This window comes from Haemaphysalis longicornis, unplaced genomic scaffold, assembly GCF_048455015.1.
Source record: "Haemaphysalis longicornis isolate Haplotype H1 unplaced genomic scaffold, Haemaphysalis longicornis Haplotype H1 scaffold_14, whole genome shotgun sequence".
In the NCBI taxonomy this organism is placed as follows: domain Eukaryota; kingdom Metazoa; phylum Arthropoda; class Arachnida; order Ixodida; family Ixodidae; genus Haemaphysalis; species Haemaphysalis longicornis.
Genome location: NW_027526245.1, coordinates 37,561,121 through 37,587,936, shown reverse-complemented (window position 1 = coordinate 37,587,936; position 26,816 = coordinate 37,561,121). Strand labels below are relative to the sequence as shown.

General features: G+C 43.3%; 1 protein-coding gene across 1 annotated transcript in view; it reads left to right on the top strand.

Annotated features, from left to right (window-relative positions):
• The window catches only part of LOC144165257 (uncharacterized), a 372,176-nt gene that overhangs the window by 1,407 nt on the left and 343,953 nt on the right, over positions 1–26,816 (top strand). The window lies entirely within an intron of this gene.

Sequence of the window (26,816 nt, the reverse complement as noted above, 5' to 3'; positions counted from 1 at the left end):
TCTGGCGAAGACCTGTCTATGGGATGTCCTCGCAAAAGTCTAAGGGTTTTGGCAGTACTAGTACTAGAATTGAATGGGATGGCGCGAGGCCGATATGGTAAAGGAAAAGTTGAAAGATTTTACGTTTGGCTTGTAATGGAAGCCACGCATCCGAAACTTAATGGGCTTAGAAGAATACCATCACTGGGTACACAAATAGAAAAACAGCTGTCTTCTGTAAGATGGACTTATGTTCCACGGTGCGCCTGTCTGGCTTGCAATACACCATGGCCAGAACGGCACCAGCGCTGCTTCATTTCTTGAGTTCTTACACCATGGCTTCATACATTTCGAAATAAACCATGGCGGCAGTAAAATTTCCTTGCAGTACTGTTTGATAAAAGCGGCCAAAGGAGTTACGGTAGATACCGTATAAGTAAATTTCTCAAAACTCGAAAGAGTGAAGCCAGAAGTGGCCCGTGAGACTTGGGGCAGTCTCACTCAACATCAGTCAATCTCTTTCGTGGCCTCACAGTCCTCCCGTTTCTCTGAGCGTGGCCCCGAGTTTCTGAACATTCGCACACCGCTCTGGAATAAATGGCACGACCTTCCTCATTTGGGCCGTGTACTCAGGAGAAAAAATTACTGCGTGGTGCATGGGATTCTCTTTTCGAAGCATGGCCCGGAAATGCTGTGCCCAATTACCAAGAGAGCATTGCTATTCTCAGTAGATATGCGCGCTAGAATATGCAGATGGTATTACCGTCTTCAGCTAGCGTGAGTAGGACTGGAAGTCAGAAGTCTATTTACTGTGTTTAGGATCCTCGTTAGCATTCCTAGTCCATGCTTCCTGCAGCACCGTTCATTTGAGATGGGTAGCTATTCATTCCGATGCGCGACTCTTACATAACGTAACAGGACTATTTCACTGAAAAGGGAGTCACGTCGCACCTCAAAAGAGAGAGTCCGGTCTCCGGTGCCTGTTTTGCATTTAGCACTCTTTTTTGTGATGTTTTAGCCTCTTTCACATGCATACTGGCAGTCCATTTACCATGCGGCTTAGTGCAGCTGTAGCGTGAAACAGCTGCTGTGCGTGGCGATTTCGCACCCGCAACGCACGAGCCAAAACTTGTGGCAGGCCTAAAATGCATAGTATTGGTACGTAGGCCTGCGCAATTGGTGCGATTGCAGCTGTGCTCCGCTCAGGGTAGTTGAATCGCATTAAGTTCAGAAAATTGTCTATATACGAGCTACATGCCTGACATAACTGGTTAGTGGGCTACGCACAGGGACCACAGCTTGATTTCCTTTGGTTCATAGCCATTATTCTCGTGTGTCTCCCAAGCTAATGCACAAGTAAATCCTGTGGCTTGACCCGGAAATAAAGCGACTGCAATCCCGACGTTGTTTGGGTCATTTACAAAAGCGAAAGGAGCTGGATTCTAGCAAAGTTTATTTTAAGAAATTCATCATGCGGGCCCTACTTTTCTTGTCAGACGTTAGCTTAGGTACCCTGCTTAATCACCTCAAATTTTGTCAAGCTCAAGTACTCTTACTTCTATTGACTAGCATGAGGAATTTGGTAGTTGCTGCTACCTACATTAGTCGGAGCTTTCAATTAGGTTCAGTATTACAGCTTGTATGACTTCCAATTGATTGCATAACTTGGCCGTTCGCTGAATCCTACTGCCGTCTCTAATTTTGTACCAGTATACTGTTTAAAATGTTGTCTTTTACAGCTTTTCTGAAAATCTAACTACACCTTCTAAAACTAACACTGAATTGATTGATTGATTGATTGATTGATTGATTGATTGATTGATTGATTGATTGATTGATTGATTGATTGATCGATCGATCGATTCATTATTAATTCGTTCATTTATTAATTCATTCATTTGTTGCTTATGTTCAGTCAGCGCCCACTTGTTTGATGCCGCATTCGCTCACCCGGTATCACTTCCAACTTACTGCTACACGGAAGTGAACTAGCAGATTTATTTCGAAATAACCTCCAACGTTGACTATCAGTGTTCATTCGACGGCGACGAACGCTGAAACTGGTATGAAATTGCCAATAAACCAATGCGTTCCTTTTCTTAATTTCTAAATAAGAGATTTTGCGTCACAATAAATCGGAAGCAGGCGAGACGGAGGTACTCTACATAGTGGTAACAGTGGCAACACCCCCTACAACCGTACCAAGCATTTTCCGCCGTTCGGGTTCAGTCAGTAATGCTCTTGCTAATCAATATCGTCTTTCCTGCTTTAGACCACTAAGCCAAATCTTTTTTGCTGGGTCTGCCGTTAAGTGTTTGATGCGGTAGCTTTCTAAAGCGAAAGCATCGATCATGAACGAGTACAGCGTATACCTTTATCTTATAAACCACGTACCGGTATACATTTAGATCTGTCGTACATGCGTTTACATGGTGCGCGAAAAATCGTCCATGGGTTCGTTCTTCAGTTGCGATTTGGGTCTTTGGGGGGTTGAGGATCGATTGGACTCATTTTGAGCAAACGTTGGAGGCACTTTTAGCGAAGGTTTTGACGCACTTTTGACGCTGTTTTGATGTTAGAAAGCTTTCGCGCAGATCTCAACTTTGTTTTAAAAAAGATGGCAAATGCTTTTTTTTGCGCCGAAGAGAGAGAGAGAGAGAGAAAACGTTTATTGAAAAGCAGGGACGGGGTAGGGAGAAAAGGAGTTAGGAGCTGTGAGCGGCCATCCTATTCCGGTAGGCCGTGTGCCGCGGCTGCCATCCTCGCCCGAGAGATCAGTGCGCCGAAGAATAACCCCGCACATACGAGAGTTGAGATTTTTTACGTCGGAAGTAAAAAATGAACATCCCCTGAATGCAGGCAAACGCGCAACTGCAATGGGCGTTCTATTGATCGATGATCGAACAGTTGAACTCGATACGTACGCTCATTTGCTCGCTCGGTCACGCCTGCATCATTTCCGTATCTGCAAATACGAAGTGTATGCCGGTGAACCTCATTCTCACTTTATCAGGGTTATTTTGATTATTCCGTTCTTTGACATTTCTGATTAGGTAGTTAGCCGCAAAGGGAATGCCACACAAGTGCCTTATTCCGAAGTTTTGTGACAGACTGTTGCTGGTTAACCCATTCGAACTCTTCTACAATGGGCGCTAGGCCTTAGTCAACGAACACCTGGTTGAGACCGAAATCCATGGCTACCACAGGTTCATGTCACACGAAAATCGACCAGTGGGATCACAATAAAAGAGGTCATTGCTGATGCCCGTACAATGGTGAAAGAATGATCTTGCCAAGCGATTAAGCAATGCACCGAAACAGAAACCACCCTGCTGAAGTTTCGCTGCATAACATAGGTTCAGTTACTGCATAACCTATGCTCGGTTGGAATAAAATATGTCTACATAACTTTTTATTCGTTTTCTTTCTGATGCTCAAAAATTGCTATAAAGCTTGGGGACGCAGTATTGGAATGATTGTCCGGTGATTTTTATCTGTTTGGGGGCAGGTTTCACGGAATGCACCGTGGCAATGCTACCTGTCACATTTTCGCATTTAACCCCTTGATGAACAAAGGCTCCAGCTGAAAATGGCATGTTCCTTTTCTGGGCCTCATAATTTATCGATCCAGACAAACTCGTTTATGGGTTGTTTTCAGTTTCCTGTTTAGCTTCTGCAGCTAATCACAGCTGTCTCAAGACCTTCTCGATAGCTTGTCGTTGTCCTTCTTCTCTGAATACCTCTATACCATAGGGTAGCGGTCTTCTTACACGCGTTTTTGTGTACAACTGTTCTCAGCTAGCAATTGTGAGTATTATGAATAACATTAGCTGCACGTAGCTCCCCTCGCGGATATTTTCGGTTTGATTCTCCATGCTTGGTCGATTTTCTAACATTCTCTGACACGTCTTTTACTGTCTCTTGTCTTTCTTTTCCTGGTAGTGTTATTTTTCGTGTTAGTGTGTAACGTTTTGTGTTGTTTCCAAGAGTGACATTTACTTCATAATATATTGTTTAATAAATGTTCGGTATTTAGCTCGTCATGGCCATTTATGATGTGGTTTTTGATAACCTGTAGGGATTACGTTTCCTTTATCATTTTCTTGTGAAAAAACGGCAGTCATTCATCTGATCTGCAGTACTAATGTTATAAACAGAATTAAAAGATGCACCCGGTGAAAGATACACCTGGCCTTTGCAGCTCTCACTGTGCCATGTAGGGGGCATGGACGCAGTACATGCTCCCATTCCTTCCCCCTTTTGTCCATGCTTCCACGCATAATTAATGTAGAAATAATATGAATTGAATTTAGTGGAAAGATACCCGGAATCATGTTGAAATTCATCTAACACGTTGAAGTAATATAGTATAGAACCAGACGTTGGCCAAAAATGTTGTTACCATAGATAGGCTCTTATTAACGTCACTTATCATAAGCGATAACCAACGACAGCCAAATGTGGGCAACAAGGCAATACTTAGGTGTAGTCACCCAAAAGTGTTTCCAGTTACTGAAGCAGAAGACATAGAAACCGCCTTGTTAGACGACCCGTTGTTAAACAGACGAGATACCGTTGTGTCGTTTCAATACAGAGTTTGCCAACACGGCTGTACAGAATTTGCAAAATAAAAAAGAACTGTTATTTTTCAACCACGTTATATTTAAACCCCGTTATTCTCGGAAAGTGTACTTATTTACTGGGTGTTGTGAGGCAGCGAAAAATGGAAATGACGGAATAAAACGCAGAATTGAGCAGTCATTATCGCCTGCCTGCTGTTCGGTCGTTCGCGAACAGCTGTATACCATGCCGTAAGGGATGTGTTTACCATTGTAATTACCGACCATTCTGACAATTGCTACTTTCAGCGCGCTGTTCTGCAATCAAAAATCCTTATTTGCCTATTTTTATGCAATCTCATTACCACTGCACCTCTCAAGGCTCAGCAAGGTCAGAACCTGAATATAATAAAATACAAAATATTCGGCATTTTCTTAGGAATTTCCAATATAGTGTATTTTAATACTCACATTTGATTACTTTCAAAAGTCTGGCTGTGCGAACGCCCGAACATTTTAAATTCGAAGTGCCTCAGGATTTTCAGGAATTCATTCAAAGTACCTGGGTAATACACATATTGCAATCATCGCTACTAAGGGAAGTCACAAACAAGAGCTAGGGGGGGAGGGGGGGGACCATTTCTTAATGAACGTGAATGTTTGCTCAAAAATATCTAAGCAGGCAAGGTACAGGGCAATCAAACAGTAGCTGTAAAATGCGCAAAATCGAATGCAAAGGTCATACAATATGAGGTCCGCGTTAGAAGAAGAAAGAAGAAGAAGAAAAATGGACAAACTGTGGAGCAGAAAAATGACCTTTGTGATATAGTGATATAAGTATTGGAGTAAGAGATTTAAATGGATGTTGGTTTTGTATTTGAAGCCGCTGTTGGCGAAAAAAAATCCGGCGAGTTTCCCGTAATTAGTGTTCTCCTTAGGAACCAATAAATTGCATCCTAGTCCGAGTTTAGCGGGGATATTGCTTTTAAGGTAGGAACCTAAAACGCAACTAGCGATAGGGTCATGTCGACGAGCTCCCAATGCTCAATGAGCAGTGTATGGGCAGGTTGGCGTGGCACTTTGTTTTTGTAGTTATACAGGCAAGTTACCTTTGGTTATGTTTTCTCGCTCAGAAACCGGCGCCCACTCATCGTTCGTTCTCTATGCTTAGGATCTGTTCTCATTATTCCGGCTGGAAAACTGCGTCATTCGCCTTCTTCGCAGCTGCGTACAGTATGTATAATTAATTGATGCCACATGGACGGATTTAACAGGCTACAGGTTATTAACGCGGAATTTTCTGTCTCAGATATGCGTATATCGCCTCAAAAACTCACTGCAGCAGGGCCAAACTTCTCTGACGTTGATGGTGATCGTGCGTTAAGTGAAAAAAAAACCGCTCCTTTGGTCACAATAGTACCTGGGTCTCTGGCGTTACGGAGCCGACGTCTATCCTATTGCGCCATTCGGACATAATCGCAGCAGTTTGTATTTGGAGGGGGGTGCATGGACGGGCAAAATTAGACAGAAAAGTTATGCACTCCGCAGTCTAACGATGACGATGGTTTAACGCGAAGCATTCGTCGTGTCTAGTCAAATTTGGCTAAGGGCAAAAGTCAACGCCGCTGCAATACTGCGTCCGGGTCCAAATCAGAGCTCAAGGAGTCAAAGTCCAGACTTAGACAACCAAGGAATCCCTCGTGAGAAAGCTTCGCGTTCAACCCTGGTCTTCGTTGAACAGAGGGGTTAATGATTTTTTATTAAGTCTAAAAAAGCTCCATACTTCACCGAACTGAATTAGTTTAGGAATCACTCAGAAGCCGATTGTCACCATGCAATACGTTTTACATAGCTACCAGTAATTTTAGGACAGTACGCTTGAGGGGATTGGAGAGAACACACAGCGCTAAGTACATTTGCGCCCTCGTCATAAGGTCAGCTTCGTGGACCCAGGTATGCACCAAGTGGTTCAACTCCGGGTAGTAGTAAACACCTTAATTCATTTGTGACGCAGAGCTAACGTGTAAAAATCGCGTTCAACATCCTATGCCTTTTTGTACGGAAAAACTGCGGTGACCGGTATTCGTACATCATTTTTTGTGGTTGATTATTTATCTTTTTATGTATTTATTTATTTATTTATTTATTTATTTATTTATTTATTTATTTATTTATTTATTTATTTATTTATTTATTTATTTATTTATTTATTTGTACATACTGCAGCCCCCACTGAGGGCTATGGCAGGAGTGAGCAATAAAAAGAACAATTCACAGAGTAATTAAACAGTGAAACAGAAAACTGCAGTCAGTGAAAACCACAATCAAAACAAATCACAAAGGGCAAGCACAAATTTTTCAAGTGGGTGGGAACGTATAGCACCAGGCAATATGTTACAGTGTTCAGCAGTTAAAGGGAAGAAATTAATTTTGAATAAATTCGGACGACAATGGTAGGGCTTGATGTTAATACCGGGATTGCTTCTGGTAATAAACGGTGGCGCAAATCATCATTATCACCATCATCATCATAATTATCGTGAGATGTGCCATACACTGAATGAATAAAACAGTGTCGCATTTTCATTGAATGAGTGAGTCGGCGCGTGCGCAGTGCCGTACGTTCCGGGGAGGATAGGGCAAGGGAAGGCGAAAAGTAGCGGTTATAACTAGAGAACGGAACTTTAGGCACGAAAAATTACGGTTTTAAGCGCCTATAATAGGCACTGAAAAGTGCCATTTAGGCATTTATAGGCACCAAGTACTGTTGTTTCGGGAACATATAGGCTCATTTCGTATTTACTTCAGCAGCATGTTTTACGAAAAATTTATGACTTGCAGTAAAAACAGCAGACAATTTGTCTTGTACAGTGGGAAAGTAATTTGATTTTATTCGTGAAAGCCAGCCACACAAGAGTTGCTATTTTAACAGATTTACGTGAAATGCAGGGTGATTCGACAACAAAAGAAAAGCTTAAAAGCAATGGAAAGGCACACCCACCTCAATTATTTGCGGCCTGAAGTTGTACCTCATTTTGGTCGATAATTGTGTGCGAAAAACAACACTCAATGTTCACTGAATTTGGAGGAGCGTGCTTGCTCTTCGGGACGCTTCATGATTCCATTTGGAATATAAATATATTTGGCGGTCAGAACCTTCGGCAGCTCTTTTCCAGGAGTTGTATGTCAGACAGAATGGCAGATTGTCACACAGGAATGGCTCTATTGGAAACCGGTTCTTTGGGAATTGTGGTGGGTAAGTCCTGGAGCTTCGAAATGAGCTCAGTATTATTAGTGCGTTTTGCTAAGAGTGTGAAATAAGCACACAATTGTGCGAAGTCACGTTCAAGTGTAGTGTGGTGTAAACAATTTCGGCAGCGACGCTTTTGTCGTCTGCGATGCTGTTAGTGTATTTGTAGTAAATTTCCGCCCTTAGCCGAATTTTCAAGTCTAGCAATGGGCTCTTTTCGAAAAGGCACAATCGGTAACTGCTGCCTGAAGACTGCAAACCGAAGAAAGATCTTAACTGCAGGCATTTATTCGTTGACAGAGCAGAACGACAGAGCTCAGCTCTTCACATGCACCATTGGATCCCATAGATTCATCGGTGCCGTGGTTTTTATATCGCTGGCAACGGAGAGGGCACCTGGGCAGAAGTTCTCGCCGTTGGTCTGCGGACACAGCGCGTCAGAAGGACATAGAACCGAACAGCCCGTGTGTACAAGGGTGACGTTGGAGTAAGGTTGGCTGCTGTTCGCTGCGTACGGACCTCTGGCAGCTCGGCCGATATGACGAGGTCTAGGTGGCGGTGGCTTGTGCACGGCTAGCGTTTCTGAGCTTGCTTGGCATGGGCCCCATATAGTGAAAATAGGCATTATAGGCACAATAAACTATTCCTTAAAATGCTCCCCTTCCCTTAGTTCATGCTTATATGTTAAATAGACTTCATACGGAATCAAGAAAAAAATAGGCATTTTGCCTAAAGTTCCGGTCTCTAGTCGTAACGACTGTAGCTAAATCTGATAGCCTCTTCTGGATGGCCTAGGTTTTATCGATTTCTCCTGGCTGGGAGGGGTCCACACGGGACATGCGTAGTCAAGCACAGGGAGAATCAGTGTTTTATACACATGTAATTTAATGCTTTTTTGGGGATTTGTACAACGCTGGTCTTAAGAAACATCATTTTTTAAAGAATTCGCGCAGGTAAATTTAACGTGCTAAGACCGAGATGGATTGTTGAAAAGTGTAATACCAAGATAATGGTATTATATTACATTTTTCAGGGCGCATCCTTTATAAGAATGCGTGAAGCTGGAAGGGTACTCTCTATTTGTGAAGGACACAAGCGCGGATTTGTTAAACTTAATACTCATTTTCCATGTTGCGCAGTATTGACATAATTTAGTAAATGAATCATTTAGAAGGCAATAAGCTTCAGGAGAGTAAATGTAATCATATAAAACACAATAATCACCACAGGGACTAATCTTAAATTTGGTGCTACTAGGCATTTCATTATTATACACTAAAAACAGTAGCGGTACAAGTACAGAGCCTTGTGTGACGCCTGAACACACACTTACAACATGGGAGCCAACCGGGTTATACGATACGTATTTCGAGTGGTCTGTAAGAAATTAAAATTCAAGTAACTAGTTGCGGGTTGTTTAATATGGTGTATCTACATAGTAATTTAGAGTGATGTGTGAGTCACGTTTATTGTTTCCTATTCATGCGCGCAGAAACTGCAGGAGGTGATATTTTAAAACCTAGAGCGCGGAGCATTGTTGACAATCGGGGACGGGGGCGGGGGTGTATAAGTTGGTCCCATTGTGTTGAATAAACAGCTTGACAGAAGTCTTGCACATTTTTTTGTCGTTGAACGTACTCCGGTCAAATAGCGAAGTATTCTTTTCAGCCTTACTTATAATGATATACCCCGAATTCTCAAAAGAAATCGGCGGAATGGGTAGCGGATGTGTTAATTTGGCCGCCTTTGAAAACATTTTAAACTTGAGAAGTACCTACAGTGCCTAGTATTCTTAGTTCGTGTAATGAACGTACATTGACACAAGACCTCACTACTTTCTGCGTCGCTTAACCACACAATAGATAGTGGCGCGTGGACAGCACAATATATTTATTTATTTTTTATTGATTACATCCTGAAATGCCCCTAGGAAGGGTTATTACATGAGGTCGTCATTCTTCTAGAAGGATGATGCGTTCGGTGGGTGATTTGAAATTCGCGACATTGAAGTGGTGGGTGGCTTCAGTGGGGAGATCGTTCCAGTCTATCGCTGTTTGAATAAAGAAAGAAGTAAGATGCGCAGAAGTATAGGCATGCGGCGAGTAAACTGCATAGTTTGATTGATAAGGCATTATTGGCGGTCAGCAGGCGTAATGACAGAGTTACCAAGAGATGAGTGATATAATTTATGGCGCAGACATATGCGGGAAGGTTTGCGTCTTGTTGCAAGATTTGGCAGCAAACCTTTAAATAAAGGTTGGTCAAGCTGGTGTGGTATGAGTAGTCATTAAAAATAAACCGGGCGGCTCGATTTTAGACTTATTCAAGGTATGATGAAAGGTTAGATTGATGAGGGTGCCAAACTGCGCATGGGTACTCCAGTATGGGTTGTACGAGAATAGTATAGGCTAGTATTTTAACAGCGACTGGGGCGAGTTTGAGGGTACGTCGTAAGTAGCCGAGGGCCCGGTTGCGTATTCCCAAACCATATCCCGTGGGGGCCCAGGCCGACCACACCCCCTAAGCAGGGGCGCAGCCAATAAGGTTAAAAAATTGCAATTTTTTAACCTGCTTGGACGCAGCACCGTGACGTCTCTACCTATATGTGCGCGACTTCATGCGAGGTGGATTTTTTCTTTTTTTCTCCTCCCCTCGTTTCGGCTGCTTTGCGGGGGGCCGATGGTTTCGCTCCGCGGGCAACTTGTATTGTACTATTTATATTTTTATTCCTGCTATTTCTTGTTTATACATTTGTATACTTTTTTGCGTGTGTGTGGCTTACAGTTGAGGCACAAGCTGTGACACAATGCTGGCGAATTAAAAGGCCAGACACTACAGAAATATATATATGTGGTAGCTAAAAATGCGTCGCAGGAAACGGACGCAAACTGCTCATCTATACCCATCAGTGGATCTCTAGAAGTGACAATTTTTTGCCGCTATTTGGACTCCGAGATCACTATCGCAAAAATAGTGCGCTAAGGAGATAACTTTTATACTTAGTTTTATCTCTGCTGCGACTACGGTGACTTCAAGCTCACGGGCAACTACTCATTAGTCCCAGCGAAAAGAATATACGTATCTCAGTGAGTGTAACACTGCAATAAGTGAGAGGCCATGGGGCCCTGGGGGAGCAAGGATGAGGAGAAAAGGGGAAGGTCACAACTCCCACAATGAACACAGTTCCAGTCTTGGGGTCCTAATCGCAAAATGAAGACATTAAAGTCCGTCAGTGGCAGCAAAACGCACAGTTCACACTTAAATGTATAGTTCACACTGTGGACAATGCGCTTCACACTGAAAACAGTGCACGCTGCAGACAGTTCACATTGTATACCGAACGGGGAAGTCGGCCAGGCTGCTACACCAATTTGTAGTCTGTTTTCAAGGGCGTACTCGGTAATTGCTTCTAGTGCGGTGGGATCGTCACGGACCCGACTAACATGTTCCTGTTCAGTCGCAGGGGCGGGACCTAGAGTTAAAAGCTGGTGGCGATTACGGTCGAATAATGGACAGAGCCAAATTAAGTGGTAACGATTTGGTGTGCCTTCCCGAATACAGGGGGGAATCAGCGCCATTCAGACTCTGCTGGAGCTGTCTATTTATAAATAACGTATCTTATGCAGCAAAATCTCTGTGTGCATGAAGCACAAATTGTTAAAAATAACTAATCGACATTGGCCACAGCGTGAGAGCTGGCACGCATGATTACTGATATCCAACTCGGCCTGGTGGCTTCAGTGAAGAGACTGTGGTTAATACCCCTGTACAGAAGACATATATCAAATTCCTCGAGTACTTCAGTTGCTGTACAATCCAACTATTACTTAGCCCTTGGTTGATATATATTTTCGATATTGTTTCCCTAAATTGTTATGACCAGCAGTGCCAATTATGCAGAATTCATGACCGAGTGTAAAACGTGTACGTTTGAGCTGGTGTCTTTCTTATCCTTGCAAGAACGATTCACACCTTCCATTGCTGTTAACAAAATGTCAATGTTTTCCTTAGTGGCACTGTTCCTGATAAACAATAATGCAATGAAGTTAATGTTAACGAAATTCAATGTAATAATGCTTATGAAAGTGCCAAAATGTAGCAGCTGATGCAGCTGGAATATTTCGCAAGAGTAGGACAGTTTGTAAATGTAGTCATGGGTAATTGGCTGCCTTTCTTGCAATCCTTACCTGCAGCACCGAATCGTGTTTTGAGCTGTGTATATAGTGAAAGAGCACCCAACTCAATTGTATACCCTTTTGTGTGCTGTAGAATGAGCTTTCAATGAGGGTGTTTGCTTTCCGGACCGTGTATAATTTCCACATGCGCGTGGAAGCGTCCATCCGCGCGCGCGCATTTGGAGCACCGAGTCGAGCGCTTATTTAGGAACACGATCGGAGGTCAGCGTCAACTTGCAGACCTGCGCGGAGCGATCAGGGGCTCAGGTACAAAAGGTTAGCTTCTACCACATGTGCGTCAGCTTCCCCAGCGCCGCAGGCCAGCCCCGCCTACGGAGCGAAACCATCGGCCGCCTGCCAAGCAGTCGAAATGAGGGGAGGGGGAAAAAAGAAAAAAATCCACCTCGCATGGAGTCGCGCACATATAGGTAGAGGCGTCACGGTGCTGCGTCCAATGAGGTTAAAAAATTGCAATTTTTGAATCTCTTTGGCTGCGCCCCTGCTTAGGGGGCGTGGTCGGCCTGGGCCCCTACGGGATATGGTGTGGGAATACGCGGCCCGGTTAGCTTCGTCTGTTATATGTGTAATGTGAACAGACCATGACAGGTTTTGAGAAAAGGGAATGCCAAAGTACGTATCAGAAAAAAACAGATGATAAAACTGACCCATTGAGGAAGTAGTCATGTAATGGGTATTTCTGGCGGCGATGCAGAGAAATAACCGATATTTTGTTAGCATTTACAGTCATTAGCAATTTCTCGCACCATTCCGAAATGAGAGTTGAATCTGTGTGAAGGATATGTACATTATGTTCGCTATTAATAGGACGATAAATTACACAATCGTCAGCAAAAATCCTTACGTTAGAGAGAATATTAGATGGTAGGCCATTAATGTAAATTAGGAAAAGAAGAGGGCCAAGAACAGCGCCCTGTGGCACTCCAGAAACCACTGGTGAAGGCGAGGAAGAATTGTTAGTTTGCACGAATTTACGGCGGTTAGTTAAGAAGAATTTCAACCAGTTAAGAACAGGGCCGTTAAGGTATAGGCATGAAAGTTTTCGGAACAGCCGCTTATGAGGAACTTTGTTGGAGGCTTTTTCGAAATCAAGAAAGACATCTATAGGAGGTACATTATGAATGTTATGCAGGTATAAGGTATAATGCTAGGACAACCGTTCCAAGCGCAGTAATTTTTATATGAATGCAGCTTGTGAAGAGACACAATGAAAGACGCAGAAAATCAAATTGGCTAATGAAGCACTTGAGGCACGGAGAATGGGCGCCGGGGTATAGTTGCGCTAAAAGGATTCTTGATCGGATCATGTCATCTCGCAAAGCTAATTCACAGTGAAGACTGTATGTGTCTTTTAATTTAGTTTTTTTATTGCTCCTGGCTACACTCTTGAAGAGAAGTCGCAAGCAGATTAACAACCACCCTACTTTTGCCCTGTGGACGTATTCGCCTTTCCGTATCGACGTTGTCATGTCCACGTTGGGCTGTGGGAGAATGAAAATATGCGTACAATTGGGGCTTTAGGTGCCGTTTTCAATTCATTCCTGTGAGCATTTGTTTTTGCTACCTTGAAAGTTGTTAAAACAGCGTGTTTCAGCATACTTCTACGCCTGCTAAGGAGACCTTTCCGCTCATTTGACAAAAACCTTGAATGGCGTCGAACGTCTGGGCGGTGAAGGCAATATAGACCAACGCCTGAAATGCAGCGCCGTAACCGCAAAAGCGGGTTCACTCAGGGGCTTACACAACTGGCTGGGTTTCAGGCAGCGATATTTAACTGTGATGTGTCAACGTTCATGTTGCTTTATCTTGCTGCTATCTATAAACAGTATCTTGCAATTGCCGTTTTGTTGTTAATACCGTAGATACGCCTTCCATTCGTGTTCTCAATGAGCTACTACCCGGATGTTTGTATTTCTCACTGCTTTTTTCTGATTTATGACTGCATGGACTTTGTGTGCTTGAAATGTTTGAGCTGGGCAGAGGGTTATCTGTGCGCTTTTATTTGGGATTTGTCTTTTTATCGTTGAGAGCTTTAATAACACTTCAGAACACCATAGAAAATACTTGGTATTTCATTTCGCACGCTAACATAAGCAGTTCCTTTCTGTGCTATTTCCAGCCGGATTCCTAATATCATTTTTTTGTTTCTTTGTTTTTCTGGGCTCCCACCGAACCTAAAAACTCTCCTCCTGTTTCTTTGTAGGAAGAAAAAGAAGTGACCCATTTTAACCAGCGGTAGATACGTACGGCCACGCCGGTGGAAAGGAATATATTTCACTTATGTAGATATGAGGGGCTGCGCCTTCGCCGTTATTACTCACATGGCCAACGCTTATCAAGAATGCTTTGCAGGCATACTACATCCGGGTAAAAAACAACAAATTCTGCCTACGGAGCAGCACGTCCGCTGAAGTTTGGGGGTTTGTTTTGTTCTTGCATGCGGCAGTGCTCAGAACTGGAAACTTCTGCAAGTTTTTTATCTCTTAAGGTTACCCATGGTCCCATGGTCCCCTTTTTCTCGTAAAAAATTCTTCAAATTTCGAAAGCCCTATGACGAAAACGGTTTCTCTTATTTTGCAGAAATAGGAAAAGTTTTGAAAGAAGGAAATAGTAGCGGTTTTAATTAAATTGTTCATGCATATGCAAAAAAAAAATGAAGGAAGCTTAAACTAACGCGTAAGGATTGAAGGTAGCGAAGCTGTACGCAACCTTCCTGACCATAACAACGGTTTAAGTCCACGATTGCAGCCGATTTGTTTCTTCTTCGCTGCCGCAACGACCTTTATTCCATCATTGTTGCTATAAGTGCCAGTTTCCTTCATTATTTTTGGACGGGATAATCATTGGACATCACCTTGGAAGGGCGTACGCTATGACGTGTCTTTTTCGTTCCTAGCAAGCGTTGCTACGACTACGGCGAACGCTGGAGTATTTGTTTTCTTGACAATCTAGCCCAATTTACTTCAGTGGGTATTCTTGGCTTGACAAACGTGCGCTAAAGAGTCTGTGCGGTCACGACCAGGCACACACACACCAGCGCTCGAATTTTTTTAACTGCCAGGCAGTCGTCGCAACCTTGGCCACTCTCCCTAAGTGGGTATGCTTGGCTTCAGAAACGTACGCCGGGGACGCCGGGCGGTCGTCACGAGGTTCGTACACACGAGAGCTCGGCAGTTTCTTGGTTTTTAAAACTGACAAGCGGTTGCCGCCAGGCACGCGCTGACGTGCGCTCGGCATGTTCTTGGTATTTGTTAATGCGGACACAGAAAATGATTTACTAAACAGCGTCCCTCTTAAAAAAGGTTCACTGGTTTAATGATATGTGTAGAGTTTGATTTACATGCACAGAAAACAAAGTTAGGTCTAAGGTTATTACAGGAAATGGATTTTATTGAAGGCCAAGTGGACATATGCGTTATTTTAGTGAAATGTGGCTTCGTTGCCCGGACCTCCCCAATATCCTAAGTTACAGACACATGTAAAACTAGTGAAACAATAATTACATAGGTGGAATAATTGTAGCGGACAAGCTGGCACTTTGCTATTCGTTATTTTCTCTGCTGGTCCCAATATCTGGTGTCCCCTTCACAAGCGTAAACAAAGGCTCTGACCAGGTTCGCAGCTGTCACAATGCAGTAATTTTGAGCACTTGACACACGAGTGTTTAAACTGACGTGAGAGGACTTGTATGCGTTGCCCTAGAAATGTGCAATAAGAAATATGAAATTGAACTATAGAATAGTGAAGCATGGTGAGTGAGTGACGACTGAAATATGGCCGGGGTTTGATGATTACATTTATGCCATATGCCATTTTCTTGTTAATGTAAGCAGCATGAAGCATACTTCGAATTAGAGTATACTTGAACTAGAAATGATGAGCTGTTGGTTGCTGTTACTGGGGGCTGTGCAATGTAAATTGAGGGAATGAAGTTTTATTTCGTCGATTATGGTTAAATCCCACAGATTTAGTTTTCAATTCATTAATTTGTGTCATGTTGTTACGACGCCAGTTACATACATTATATAAGTCAGTATTTAAAATTGTCTGTAAAGTCATCAAACTGTTATCCGAATTAAAAATCGCCTTGTCATCCGCGTACAAAAGGTATGTTAAGAAGGAAGGAAATTAGGTTAATCTTGTAAAAAAAAGTAAAAATAATTGGAATCCTAGTACAGATCCTTGAGGCACACCTGTGTTTGTAGTAGCGGGATTAGAGTTAACTTTATAAATGGAAGGGGCCTGTGTCATATCACACAAATAGCACAAATAGCTTTGCAGTAATTTCAAAGGTAGTCCAGTTACGCCAATGGCTTGTAATTCTTTTAAAGCAACGGTATGGTTGATGGTGCCAGAAGCTTTGGTTATATCAATGAAAATAGAACCTGCGAAACATCCACTGTCAATTTTTAAGTTGGTCAGTTAACGAAACTAGGGCAAGGTGAGTTAACTAGCTTTGTCAAAAGCCTCACTGGAAAGGGGAGATAATATCAAATTTATGGATGTAACTGGTAAGTAGCAGAAGAAGTGGTTTCTCAATAACTTTACTAACGAAAGGCTAAATGCATTTAGGCCTGCAGTTTGCCAATAAGGTTTGGTTACCTTTTTTTTATAGACTGGCATTATGTTCCTTGCTTAAGTTCTATCGGGAATACACTGTGTTTGAACATTAAATTAAAAATGTGACAAAACATTTATTGATAAGGCGGGAAATTATTTTAATATGATTGAGGTGAATGCTGTCTAGTCCAGCGCTCGTAACATCTACGTTTTGTATGACACAGTATTTCTGCTGGGGTTGTTGGAAATAAAAGCAAGGAGTGGGGCAGTTGATGGGATGTGGAATCATGCGGCGCAGCTTGGCTAGGCTCTTCAGAGGGAAAAAATTGTTGAAGGCATTGGCAATGTCTAGGGCGTTGTCGAGAGGGCTGGAACGGAGTTGGACGAGCTACCAATGGTTATTTCTATAATACCACACGGATCTATTGTGTCTGTGTGGTCCTTTAACGTTCCAGGCCAAACTTGTGAGGGTTGTAGAAGGGGTAAGTGCATAATACAGACTTTGGCACCTTCGGTACCTAGGCGGCTGCACGTAAAGCCCTCGCACACATGCACCTGCTGGTGCACACACACAGAAATACACACTCCCGCACACCCACACACGCACGCAAAGCAGAGCCTTCGCTCTGCCTGTGAAGAGCAGCTTTTCCGGTGAGCCCATTTTTCTGCAACAGAAACTGATAAATCCCTTTCATCGCATTGCAGTACGGACGTCACTACAGGCCGCCCGCCGATGACATTAGGCCGTCATGCTACAGCCAAGCTAACGTAGACCAGAAAGGGCACGCCAAGGGTGCATGGCTACGTAGGAGCGCCTTGTACACAACATGCGATTAATCAACAGAGGCTTCGGTTGAGTGATCAGAGGCCGACAAGTCAAATTGGATGGAGAAGCTTACGATTGAGATTTTTTACAGTGTGTATTCTTGCCTATCAGAACGTTCAAAAACTTGCGTTTATACAGGTTCCTACAGGTTTTATTTGCTGGGTATACAGCATCCTGGCCCCATGTTTGATTGAGGGCGCCATGTTTTGTTAAACATCAAGGGAACTGAATGCATACTCCGCCGCTTTTAGTGGTATGCAGTCTGCTTTCTTCCGAAAGAACTAATATACTTCGCAATGCTTTGTTGAATTTTCGTGTTTAACGCACACCCATCACGCCAAATAGCACGTCAACGCCTACAGCCCAAGAAGCCTTCAAATTTATCTCTAAGAAGTTATCCCAAACAATTTAGTGTTCGCTACAAATTGCGATTACAGCCAGGAAGCTACTATGCGAAGAAGTATACCCTTTCCAGCGGAGGCAGGTAAGCCTTGATCTGAATTATTTCTTCTGTGTTAGTTGTTGAAATCGCAATGCTCTTTATGGGATTGCCCATGACTCTGGACACGAAACCGCTGCATTTAGGCCTAATTACCGGCGCGTCTCCTCTGTACATTAGCAGTTTGCGAAATTGGACCCTGTGGGGGCCATGAAAGACTGCCGATCGTGGCAGGCACCATTGTGGTGGATGCTTTCGCTGTGAAAGCACTTTTGGCTAACTTAGAGGTTAGATAAAAGAAGAAATTGGTAGATCAAAACCAGCGATCTGCATTTGTGTTTATTTGATTGCGGGAGTTGGCGAGCACGCACAAAAATTATCCGTGTATGTCCTAGCACGGAATATTTTTCCCCTCATAGAAACACACTTCCGAGAGCACACTGACGCATTATATGCGCCGAAGCTACAACTGGGATATGAGGATCGACGTATATCAAAGTATTGTGAAATAAATTAGTCCGACTGGGGATCTTTATATCGTGTCAAAATATCGACAACGGACATTTCCGTTTTTTGCCTCAATCGGAAATGGCCTCGTGGGGGGCGGTGATCAAACCCGCCTCCTTGCGGTCAGAAGCCCACGGCTCAGCCAGTGAGTCACTCCTGCGGGTCCCACTTGTCAAGTATTTACATCTTCGACTTGCGCTACATTTTGAGCAAATACTGAAATACAGCAAGCTGGCATACTTGGTGTGTGGGCCTTCGCCGGTGCAAATTGCAGCAATATTGTGGCCTGACCCCCCCTGTGCAGCAGCAGCAGGGAAGGTCAAATTCGATGTTGGACATCGCCTACAGGCTGGGGAGGGGGGGGGGTGGAGGGGGGTAGGCCTTCGCAGATAATGAATGACAGCTTACCATTGCCCCTGAAGATGAAAGAGTATGACAGCTGCAAATTACCATTACTCACCTATGAGGCAGAAATTTGCAGGCTCGCTAAGAGGGTTGAACTTCAGGTGAGGACGACTCAGCGAGCAATGGAACAGAAGATAATAGGTGTAACATTGAGGTACAAGAAGAGAGCGCAGTAGATCAGGAAAAAAACGCTTGTTAAGGACATATTAGTAGAAATTAAGAAGAAATGGGTGTGGGCAGGGCATGTAATGCAAAGGCAAGATAAGCGTTGCTCAATAAGGGTAACAGAGGGGATTCATAGATAAGGCAGGCGTGGCAGGCGTCGGTAGAAAGTTAGATGGACAGATGAGATCAAGAAGCTTGCAGGGATGAATTGAGCGCACTTAGCACAGGACGGGTAATTGGAGATCCATGGGAGAGGCCTTTGTCCGGCAGTAGGCGCAGATAGGATTATTAATATTATAAAGATTATATATTATTATTATTATTATTATTATTATTATTGTTATTGTTACTCGACGCGCTGGATGGCATTTCTTTCCTCAGCGACCAAGTGGCCCGGCTGCGGGAGGACAACGACCTCCTACGCCGGGAAAACGCGCATGCTTTCGACCGTCTCCGTCAGGGGAGGGGGGGGTGACCGCGCCCATTATGCGCAGGTGGTTGCCTCCTTGCGAGCGGAGGTGTGCTCCTTGCGTGCCCAACTACTTCACCACCCCGCCGCGTTGCCGGAAGGAGTGCGTCACAGCTCAGGGCACCCTTCTTTTGCCCAAGCTGTAAACAAGGAAGTGTTGCCTTCGGCTGCGTCTGCTCCGCTGCAGTCGGTGTCTTCGGCTTCTCCTGCACTGCCTCCTACTCCGTCCCAACTTTCCCCGGTGCATTCTGTGCCTGTGCTTGACTGTCTCCCTCCTACTGTTGAGAAGAAGCGTCGAAGCCGGGCATGTGTAGGTGCATCGGACGCATGTGGACTGGTCGTCGTTCCGCAGCCGAAGCGCCCCAAAGCAATGTTCGTTTCAAAGCTTTCTCCGTCCACGACCTTAATGCCCATGTTAATGCCCATCTTAATGCCCATCTGTCAACCTTAGGTGTCTCGCCCTTGAACTGCCGATGACTGAAGACTAAATTTGACACGCACGCATCCTTTTTTATTTCCGTCAGTGAAGGGTTTTTTGAGCGCTTGAATGACCCCGCTGTTTGGCCGAAAGGCATGTTTCGCGAAGGCATGCTTCACAGCTCTGAGCGCAACACATCAGAAAAAGAATAATGACTAGTTTAGATGTTTTTTATCAGAATGTGCGAGGTCTTCGAACTAAGGCGACTGAATTTTTTGGTAATGTTTTGGCTTCTTGCTTTCCATTAATAGCTATATCTGAAACTTGGTTGTGCCCTAATATTCTATCCAATGATTATTTTCCTCAAAAAACCATGTATATCGTAATGATCGTGCCTTAACGGGATGCAAACAAAAGGGGGGCGGGGTACTTCTCGCAGTTAACAAATCTCTCTCGTGTGTGCTACGTAGCGATATTGAAAACGCAGGTGAGTCTTTATGGGTCGAAATTCATATCTCTAAAACTGAAAAACTTCTAGTTGGTGTTTTTTACGGTCCTCCTGATGTAGTTCCTGACGCGTTCAATAAGTTAGTCTCCTCCATTGAACAGGTGCTCACTACTCATTGCGACCTCAAGGTCCTCCTCCTTGGAGATTTTAATGCTCCTGGCGTTCAGTGGAGCCACCTCACCTGTTCCCACTACAACCACCACTTTCAACAGAAGGGTAATAGGTTACTAGATTTTTCGTCTTTCACTTCCATGGCACAGCGTAATTACATAAAAAACTGCAGTGGAAACATTCTGGACCTGTGCTTTTCAAACTTCGATGGCGTTAATGTGTCGCACTCTGACTGTGCTTTAGTAATACCCGACAAATATCATCCTCCTCTTTCAATTTCCTGTTGCCTTCCTAGAATGCTCCACCGTTCTGTAATTTCAAGCAATGCGCAACCTCGCTACGCTTTCGCCCGGGGAGATTACGTTGGGCTGTATGGCTACTTTTCTGCTGCCCCTTGGTCAACAGTCATTGACCACTCTGATGTCAATGAACAAGTTGACCTTGACCGTGTTACTGAGATTGTGCGTTTGGGTATGAAGAAATACATCCCGCAATATTTACCAAAAAAGTTCAAGTTCCCACACTGGTTTTCTTCTGAATTGCGGGATGCCCTGAAACTCAAAGAACGTGCGCACAGAAAGATGAAGCGCTCTGGTGCGAATCAGTTCGCTCAGGAGTTCCGGCGCCTACGTGCCTATGCAAAATATTGCAGAAGCGTGATCATGCTTTGTACCTGGCGTCAGTTGAAGCTAAAGCAACTCATCAGCCGGGAGCCTTCTGGAAGTACATTCATTCTAGATCTAGTAGAACGACAGAATCTATTCGTCCACTGGATTCCAACGGCGATGAGGTTGCAGATGCGGCCGACTGCTTTGCTCGTCAGTTTTCTTCTTTGTTTGGGCTTAGCGGTGGTAGTGATGACGGCAGCGTCTCTTGTCACCAGGACGGTAACTCTGCTTGTTTCCAATTGGATGAGAAGATCGTGAGGATCAGCATCAAGCGGCTAAAGCCCTCGTTTTCTTCTGGGCCAGATGGTATTCCTGCTGCAATTCTAAAAATGTATGCAAATATATTTGTCCCTGCGTTCACCTCAATATTTAATAACTGTCTCCGGTCTGGCACGTACCCTCGCTCATGGAAAATCTGTCGTGTATTCCCTGTTTTCAAGTCAGGGCCCAAAATCCGACCCCATGAACTATAGGCTAGTGTCGCTTCTTTGTTCTGCATCTAAAATATTCGAGTTATCTCTTCATACGGTCTTGTCTTTCTCACTTAAACACGTCCTCATTCCTAATCAACATGGCTTCATGCGTGGTCGCTCAACTTCCACAAACCTCGCATGCTTCATGGAGCAGGCTGTCCCAGCAGTCGTTGGTAGAAGCCAGCTTGATGCGGTCTACTGTGACATGAGCAAGGCCTTTGATGTAGTCAACCACTCGTTATTGCTTGCCAAGCTCATTCTGTTAGATGTTCACGCTTCTTTAGTGGGTCTTATACGTTGCTATCTCCAGGAGCGATATTGCTATGTAAGTGTTAATGGTCAAGCATCATTTAGATACAAAGCAACCAGTGGTGTACCCCAGGGCTCCGTTCTGGGCCCCCTTCTTTTTTCCATTTTCATTAACGATGTTGCTTCTGCCGTTCAAAATTCTTCTTTTTTGTTGTATGCTGATGATATGAAAATCTTCAGAGAAGTGCGTAATGTTCAGGACTGTAATTCTCTTCAGGCTGATATCGTGTCATTCCATCGTTGGTGCACCAAAAACGACTTAATTTTGAACCCCTCAAAAACGAAAGTTGTTTCCTATAGTAGGAAAACTCAACAGCTGCAATACTCCTATAAAATAGCAAGCACTGCACTGCCGAGGGTGACCGAAATTCGGGACTTGGGAGTACTATTTGATTCTTCTCTGACTTTCTCTTCCCACGTTACACAAATTACCGGACGCTCTCTTCGACGTCTGGGTGCTGTTTGCAGGTATTCTAGAGAGTTTAAAAGTCCTCTTCCTTTCTTAAAATTGTATTCGGCTGTCTGCTTACCTCTTCTCGAATACGGTTCTGTTGTTTGGAATGGAACTTGCAAGTCCAATAGTGACCGCATCGAAAGGGTTCAAAATAAGTTCTTTTCTATCTTTAGGCACCGTTTCCGTCATGTACAAGAAGACGCAAACGGCAGCATGTCTTGTCTCAAAAGTATTCCTTCCCTTTGGTGTCGACGAATGAGAGCTGACATTATCTTTTTTTATAAACTTCTTCATGGTGATATTTTGTGTGATGACTTGGTTGCACTTATCAATGTCAACTTGCCGAACAAACTTTTCCGAAGATTTCGAACTTTCAGAACAGATGCTTTAAGTGGACGACGCTCGTCCATCTGCAGAATACAATGTGCATATAATGAATATTCCTATCGTCTTGATATATTCCAGACCTCTTTGTCTTTGTTTTCTAATGAATTGAAAACTGTGGTAGCTTAAGTGCCTTTATGTCATTTATGTGCCGTATTTCTGTTCCGCATTTATTTTATGCAAATCTTCATCTTGCTTGTTTGTTTTTCACTTTTCCTGATTTTGTGTTGCTTGAATTTCTGTCGGTTTAAGTGTCAGTGCTTGTAACGCTGAACTTCGTTTTTCCATTTGAAACTTCCTAACATTTTGTTACAAAACCTTTGTTTTATGTGTATAATCTATCTCCGTCATGTTCATTGAGTATTTGCTTGTGTATTTTCAATTTTTCACGTGCCTTCAACGTTTTGCTGGCCGGGTGTCATGGCTTCTAACACTAGGCTTCCTGTTTTTTTTTTTGCTGTTTTGCTTTCTTGGATCTCTGTAACTATTTTTACCTTATTGTTTCTTTCATATATATGGTTTTCTGTGTTATGTTGTCTTGATTTTAGTTTTTTATGAATGCTTGTATATGGTGTACCAGTACCAAGACCCTAGGGTTGTTCCTGGGCACCAAAAATAAACGTTGATTGATTGATTGATTATTATTATTATTATTATTATGTGCTTGACAACTCCGTTCAAAATTTGACAGCACGGGTTACGGCATCCGAGCAATTATCCAAAAATCTCGAAGAGCAAGTGACTGAGCTGACGGCTACGCTATCTCTGCAATCGAAAGCAATACGTCAGCTTCGCGCCGAGCTGAACGATTCAAAGCAGTACAGTAGGCTGTCAAACTTGGAACTAAACGGCCTCCCTTTCACTCCAGGTGAAAACTTGCGCGCTGTCTTGTCCGACCTTGCGCAAAAACTTGAAGTAACCGAGTTTGACGATAAGGACGTTGTGGCTGTTCACCGGCTTCCAGCCAGGCAGAACAAAACGCCTACCGTTCTCATTCGTTTTGCTTCAACATACATACGTGACACTTGCTGGGCGGCTCGTAAGAAACTACGACCCCTCTCTGAAGACACTCTCTCCCCTCCCCTGTACTTGAACGAAAATTTGACGCAGGCAAACAAAGATTTGTACTGGAAGGCGCTGTCGAAGGGAAAGGAAGCGCACTACAAGTTCGTCTGGACTAGGAACGGAAACATTTTGGCTAGAAAAGAAGAGGGAAGCCCACGAATCGGGCTAGAATCAATTGCAGACCTCGAGCAGTTAATCTAAATATATGTCTGTGCACTTTCACTCTGCCACTAATTTAACCAATCTTCGGACAATTTTTCTGAAGGCAAATGAACGCTCGTTTTCCCTCATTCACCTGAATATTCGCAGCTTGAAAAAGTACTGGGACTATTTTCAAGCTAGTTTAACTGGTATTGCAGATTTGGTTGACGCATTCGTGCTTACAAAAATAAATATAGATGATTGCATGACTTATCAGTTTCACCTTCCGGGTTATAAGGCGCGCTTTTGTACCCGAGTGGGTAGAAGAGGAGGAGGCATTGCTATATTTTTCAAATCTCACTGGGCAGCTACGGCCGTCCAGATAAACTTTACAGCAGCTGAATTTCTTGCACTTCGCCTTGAGTCTGCTGGCTCTTCGGTATCATTACTTGCAATCTACAGACCGCCGTCTAAAAACCCGCAATCTTTTCTTGGTGAACTTCGAAATAACTTAGCTCAACTGCAATCTTGGAGTAACATATGCCTTATCGGGGACTTTAATATTGATCTTTTAAAGTCGAGCAAGCCCATAGTTTCGAACTATTTAAACCTATTAGCGGAACATGGTATCGAATCTGCTGTAAATAAGGCTACTTGGGAAGAGATGATGCTGGGTAAATGCGCTGCATCTTGTTTAGACCATGTGTTGATTCGCGCCATTGATTATGAAGATGTCAATTCGGTTCTAATAACAGAAAAAATAGCCGATCATTACTTCGTTGGTTGCCAGATATCCTCTCCTGAAGTTTTAAAACCAACTGAAACATCGACCTTTATAGAAATATTTGACAGAACCCGATTTGATCGATTAGTGTCAGAATTCAACTGGAATTCTGTGCTGATGCTCTTCTGCCCTATCAAAGCTTATGAGCGTTTTACACAGGTGTTTTTGGAATTTAAAGAAGCGAGTAGGAAAAAAGTTAAGGTTAAAAAAAGAAAACCTTATTTATGCTGGCTAAATGACAGTGTTTTGCAAGCAATAAGAGAGAAGGATGAGCTTTGGAAGCGCTCTCGACAATCTCCGAGAAACGACTTCTTAAAGAATTTATACCGAACTGCACGAAACAAATTCACGGCGTTAATTCGTTCCTCAAAAAGGCGGCACTATAACACCCAGTTTTCTTTATCACGTGGCAATCCCACCAAAGTTTGGTCGCTGATAAATCAGCTTCGCGGAATTCAGACACGAAACTACCTAAATCCCATTTTAAAAGGGTTTGGTGATCCTACTGAAAACGTGGCAAATATTCTAAATGATTACTTTGCCTCTATATCGCTAAATTCTAATTCCTCTGATGAGAAGTAGCAATATTGCCTCAATGTGCTGTATCTGACTCTGCATATTTGCCTTCCTTGGAACTAGAGGACCTACACCGGTTAATCCGTTGCTCGAAGAAAAAGCACTCGGCATGGTTGGACGGCATTTGTGCGGATGACGTATGGCGCAATTTGCAAGTTTTATCAGAGTTGCTCTTATTTACCTTTAACGGCATTATCGAATCGGGCGTCATTCCCAACGCAATGAAAAGAGCCAAGGTTATTCCGCTGTTCAAGAAGGGTGATGCATCAAAACCGGAAAATTATCGCCCGATATCGGTTCTGTCCTTCTTAGCCCAAGTGTTAGAGAGGCATGTCCTTGAAGTAATGACAGGTTTTGTGCAAAAACACTCGATTCTGTCTTCTTCTCAATACGGCTTTATTCCAGAAAGTGGTACGCAACAACTCTTTGAAGAATTGTCGGATTTTTTGCATGATACCCTAGAAAAAAACCAGGTGGCCTGTGCACTTTTTCTAGACTTATCCAAAGCTTTTGATTATGTTAGCCACAAAATACTATGCAATAAACTTTACAATTACGGATTTCGAGGCCATTTTTGCGACTTTTTAAAGAATTACTTGTCCGATCAGTCGCAACTGGTGTGTTTAAATACAGCAAAAAGCTCATTACGAAGCTTGCATTCAGGAGTTCCACAAGGATCCGTCCTGTCCCCCTTTTATTTAATTTATATGTTAATGACTTCAGTTCAGTTATAAGTAAATGTAATATATTTCAATATGCGGATGATACGTTAATAATTTCGAGGCACGGAAATTATGACACCGCCACGGCCCTTCTCCAACAGGATACCATGTAAGCAATGAAGTGGTTCGAAGTCAATCAAATAAGAGTTAACCTGACAAAAACACAACCGGTCTGTTTTAGAAATCCTTTGAAAATAGTGCACACCACCTTGCCCATTCTTCTCCATACAGATAAATGTTTCCCGTGTAAATGTATTCCAGTTTCTTACTCTGACTGTGTGAAATACCTCGGGATTCTTTGTGACACTGACATGACCTGGAACTCTCACATGGCTTCGCTGTGTGCGCGACTGCGAAGTGTGGCATGTTTGATTTATCGTATTAGAGCACTTGTACCCTTAACGGTAAAAAAATGATTACACATGCGCTCGCTTACTCCCATTTACGATATGGAATACGCAACTACTTTAATTGCTCCAATTTCTGTAAATCAAAAATAGACGGTTTGTTGAAAAATATCCTTCACAGCATTGCCTATAGGATTGACATGCCTTCTGATATCAGTTTGTTCAGGGCGCTCCGTCTTCCTACCTTTGACAGTTTATTTCTTGGCACGATCGTCCCTCGACACTTTTGGAACAAGAATTTCCTTATTCCAAATTCTAAGCAAATCCCTTTGCGTAATCCTCCCCGTTTTCTTCTTCCAAGGGTACGAACACGATATGGTGAAAGTTGTAGAGGGTATTATGTGCCTAAACTTTTCAATCAACTTCCACAGTCAGTTTTCGATGAAGAAAAACTGCGTGGAATTAAACGAGCGCTTATGGATCTTCAAAGCTAATCTGTCCTAT